Source organism: Mercenaria mercenaria, chromosome 4 (genome assembly GCF_021730395.1).
Source record: "Mercenaria mercenaria strain notata chromosome 4, MADL_Memer_1, whole genome shotgun sequence".
NCBI lineage: Eukaryota > Metazoa > Mollusca > Bivalvia > Venerida > Veneridae > Mercenaria > Mercenaria mercenaria.
In genome coordinates, this window is record NC_069364.1 from 80670325 (window position 1) to 80675983 (window position 5659).

Here is a 5659-nt window from a genome sequence, read left to right on the forward strand (position 1 = left end):
TCAGTTGAAAAATGCAGCCCCTATTGCACACACCAAGTTTTTCTTTGATTTGACAAAGTGACCTAGTTTTTGACCCCAGATGACCTATATTCAAACTTTACCTAGATTTGATCAAGACAATGTGTTCAAATTCCACGAATTGCCAGTTAAAATGCAGCCCCTATTGCATACACAAGGTTTTTCTTTGATTTGACCAGGTGACCTAGTTTTTGACCCCAGATGACCCATATTCGAACTTGACCTAGATTTCATCAGGAGAAAAATTCTGATCAAATTCCACGAATATTCAGTGAAAAATGCAGCCCCTGTTGCATACACACAGTTTTCCTTTGATTCGACCAGGTGACCTAGTTTTAAACTCAGATGACCCATATTCAAACTTGACCTAGATTTCATCAAGACAAACATTCTAATCAAATTTCATGAAGATCCAGTGAAAAATGCAGCTCCTATTGCATACACAAGGTTTTTCTTTGATTTGACCGAGTGACCTAGGTTTTGACCCCAGATAACCCATATTCAAATTTGACCTAGATTTTATCAAGACAAACATTCTAATCAAATTTCAGGAAGATCGAGTGTAAAATGCAGCCCCTATTGCATACACAAGGTTTTTCCTTGATTTTTGATCGGATGACCTAGATTTTCACCCCACATAACCAAGATTCGAATTTGACATAGAAGTCATCAAGACAAACATTTGACCAATTCTCATAAATTTCGAACTTAAAATGTAGTCTCTACAGTGTTAACAAGATTTTCCTTTGATCTGGCCTAGTGATCTAGTTTTTGACCCCATATGACCTAGAGATCATCAAGACAAACATTCTGACCAAGTTTCATGAAGAAAGGGTCATACATGTGGCCCGTTAACAAAATGACCAGATGACTAAGTTTTTGTCCAACGTGACCCAGATTCGAACTTGACCTACAGGTAATCAAGACAAATATTCTGACTAATTCTCATGAGTTTTAAACTAAAACTGTGGACTCTAATAAGAGTGTTAACAAGATTTTCCTTTGATCTGGCCTACTGACCTAGTTTTTGACCTTACATGACCCAGTTTCGAACTTGACCTAGGGATCATCGAGACAAACATTCTGACCAAGTTTAGTAAAGATTGGGTCACAACTGTGGCCTCTAGAGTGTTAAGAGTGTTAACAAGGCAAATGCTGACGGACGACGCACGACGCACACCGCACGACGACGGACGCTGGACAATGACCGGTCACAATAGCAGCCAAAAAAAAAACAAAAAAAAACACTGAAACTCTTCAATAACACTGACAAATGACATATTCATATAAATGAACTGACTTATCGCTAACATTACAACCATGCATACATGTAAATCACTGTTCCGCATGATGTCCTACCGGCATAAAAATAATATAAATACAGGTCGGATAAATCACTGACTGATCTCTATTACAAAGCCAGCTTACTCAACCATAAACGTGTAAAGTGAGAGCCGCGCGGGCGAGGCGTACGTTCCACATGACGATTGTGTCTGAAATGCTGAAATCACCAATCTCCTCCTCCACCTGATTCATGTCGAGAAGTTAGCATTAGCACATAATCCAGGAACACTTAAGAAATAATATATCTCAGCCAGTGACTTGTCGTTGAATAAATCATTGTTTGGAGTTCAGATGCGAAGGAATTATATCACGAGGGCCCTCGTGATATTATAATACGCATATGAACGACAAACAATGATTTATTCAAGAGCAAATCATTAAATGAGATATATTATTTCGATTCTAACACGTTACCAAGGATTTTAAAGTACATCCTTGACGACATTCATTAAATATTTGCCCGTTTTCAATCGGTTTCTTTTCCAGCGCGCCGCTATGCCGTTTGACGCAATGACGTAATAATTGTGACGTCAGAACAGTGATTTGTTGTATAATAATTCACTGTTTTCTGCCTTCTTTGTTTAATAGGAAACTGAATCGGATCGTGTTAGAATAGTTAGTTTAATTGAACGTCGATCTATGGCACGCCATTTGTCCAATAATTACGTGAACCCAGGTTCACGGTCGAAAAACTAGGATTAACGATCGATAAACCAGGATTTTCGAACGTAAAACCAGGTTTTTCGAATACTAACCTATATTTTCGAGCGAAAACATAGGATAACGCCGTAAACCATAGTTCACGGTCGTAAACGTAGGTTCACGCTTGTAAACCCAAGTTCACGGCCGTAAACATAGGTTCACGTTCGTAAACTATGGTTTACGAGCGTGAACCGGGGTTCACGAGCGTAAACACAGGATAACGACTGTAAACATAGGAAAACGACCGAAATTCGTAGTTCAATCAAGAAACCTAGTTTATCAAACGTAAACCATGGTTTACGGTCGATATATTAGGATTATAAAATCAACTATGAATTTCGCGTGAACCTACGTTTACGAATGTGAACCCATGTTTACGACCGTGAGCCTAGGTTTATGAACGTGAACCATAGTTTACGGGCGTGACATGTTTGACAATTGTCCAGTAATTACGGTCGAAAAACTAGGACTGACGATCGATAAACTAGGTTTTTCGAACATAAAGCATGTTAAGGAGGTAGGTTACCTTCATATTTGTATGCACGCATGTCCAACCGGAAGCTAACATGACGATTTACGACGACAAACTAAATGTGTTTGTATATTCATTCTTCTGAAAACAAATCATAGACCTGTATTCGATCTGACGCTTTATGATTTAATAATGCAGAAATAATGAATAAATTGCCGCAGAAACGCTTCAAAACAATGTTGCCTTAAAATGACGTCATTGACGTCATGACGTTACGTGTCAGTTACCGCGCAAAATTAATAGCTTTTATCTTGAAAGTACGTAATTCTGTATATTTACTTTATATTAACTATTTTCAAATAACCATTATTTGCTGATATATTTTTTATGAGTCTTTTGCTCTGAATCAATATTTTGCTTCTTTTATGTAGTTATATTGAAATGTTATGCGGAATGTAAGGAAATGGATGATGGCAACCGATGTTATTTGGAATATAGTTGGGTGAAAGGTTACTTGTTACGGCCATTTTCAAATAAAAAGTCTAGCAGTTTGATTTGTTATACCTATTTTTCAGGTTTCATTGATAATTTGTTACTTACACACTAAAACTAAGATCTAAAATTGTTCAAATTTCAGTAGAAAATTGTGGTTTCTTGAACTGAATTGATGTTACCATGGAAACGAAGCCCGTGACCTATGTATCTAAATGTGAAATTCAAAAGCGTTGACACTGGTCTATTTAAGAAACACAGCTTCGGCTTTTTATTTTCATTTCAACAATATCCATGAGAATAATAGCAGCACGCTGAATGATTTTTTCATGAAAAATGGCAGACGAGGGGTACTGCTGTACGTATTCTAAGCTGTGAAATTTGTTTGAATAAATGCAAATAACACGAAAATGTAACCTACGTTAGAAACAATATGTTTTAAAGCTACATCAACCAGAAAGATAATCGTATTCAATATTTTTTTAAAGAAATTACGACAAACAGCAAGATATAATCTATTTTAAACATCTCTGTTGCCATGGTTACTTTAATATTTAAGAAAAATAAGGTACCATGTAAAGTGTTTGGTATTTTGCTAATAAAATTACCCAAATATTTCATGTTGGTCATTAACAGAATGGCACTGAAGCCGTCGAAAACTCCTATTTTTATACATAGTTGTTTAAAAATGAGAGAAAATGCGTTACCAAGGAAACACGAGCCCCGCGACATATACATTTTTAGCTTATATTAAAAAGATAACGTGCATACCAGTAAAACTATCAATTATGCAGACTTCTGCGGATATCAATGAAACTAAAATACACTGAAAAGTGTTAAATATCCGTATTTTCCTTCTTCTCTCAATATGAAATACCTTTGGAGGGTCATGTTCTTCAAACCTAGATAAAAATTGAACTTGAAGGGACAGAGACAAACGAAATTGAGATTGTAGCAGTTAAAACTTCGCATTACACGAAATACAAAAACATGCTGCGGTTCAACTAATTTGAATTTACCCTTGTAACAAGGTATCCTACCTCCTTAACCTATTCTTTCGATAATCCTAGTTTTTCGACCAAGAACGTAACTACTGGATAACTGGCTTGCCGTGAACCATAGTTTATGGACATGAACCTATGTTTACGATCGTGAACTTGGGTTTACGAACGTGAACCATAGTTTACGAACGTGAACCTAGGTTTACGTTCGATACACTAGGTTTCTCGAACAAAACTATGATTTTCGGTCGTTATCCCATGTTCACGAGCGTGAACCTATGTTTACGGTCGTAAACCCAAGTTCACGGTCGTTAACATAGGTTCACGTTCGTAAACTATGGTTTACGCTCGTGAACCCAGGTTTACGCCCGTAAACATAGGTTCACGCTCGTGAACTTAGGATAACGGCCGAAATTCATAGTTCAATCGAGAAACCAAGTACACCTGGGTTCACGAGCGTAAACTATGGTTTACGTCCGTTATCTTATTTTTCGCTCGTAAATGTTAGTATTTGGAAAACCTGGTTTTACGTTCGAAAAACCTAGTTTATCGATCGTTAATCCTAGTTTTTCGACCGTGAACCTTGTTTCATGTAATTATTGAACAATTGGCGTGCCATATATGTCGTTACGTAACTGAAATAGTGAAAAACGGTGATAAACCAAACTCATTGTGCAAGTTCACCTAAATGGCAGTTTAACCCCTTGCTAAAGTTCTTATTACTTCGAATGAGAAAATTTTCATTGTAAAATTTGTCATGCAAGGCTTTAAAATCGTGCTGTATTTAGCCTATTCCCAAGTACCTTTATAATGTGTAGTAGGCAGGTTAGATGTCCTTCATATAATTTGCAGACGCACGGGCGAAGAGAGATCAAAACACTGTATGCCGAAATAAACTGAAGTTGCTTTGTATAGAATGATCCTTTTGATGAGCTCAACTCTGAATGTTACTCTCCCTCTGTGCTTGTTACCAAAGTTTCGTTGCTTTTTTTTTCGTTGGGTTTAATGTCATACCGACACATTTACATGGCGGCTTTACAGCTTTTGATGGTTGATGAAGACCCCAGGCTCCCCTGGGCATTATATTTCCAGGGACGGGCACCTGGGTAGCTCAACAGACATCCCATGTACCAGCTGGATGGCTTCCTAACGTGAAATAATTCTACAACAGCTCACAGCGGTAAGGGGCAAGTGATTCGACGTCAGCTACCTTAACCACTCGGCCACGGAGCACCCCAACTGACGCTATTGAATACATTGTATATGAAAGTTGTATGCATTGATAAGGAACCAAAGTGGAAGCAGAATGTACAAAATATGACGAGGAATGTTTGTGTGTTCTGCTTGAACGTCTTTTTCAACAATTTTTCAGTCACTGGAATATCACACCGAAGACACGCGACATGATACCCCACCCAATCACATTATACTGACACCGGGCTGACCAGTACTGGCACTATCCTCTGAGCGCCAAGTCAGGAAACTACTAGTATGATTTTTTTCCTTTGCTTTGACGCGGCGAGCGATCAAACCCACGACCTCTCGCTCTCGGAGCAGTCATTCTACCACTAGGCTACCGAGGCCTTACTTTTATCTTTATGATGAGGCAAGAAAATAAAAACAGATGAAA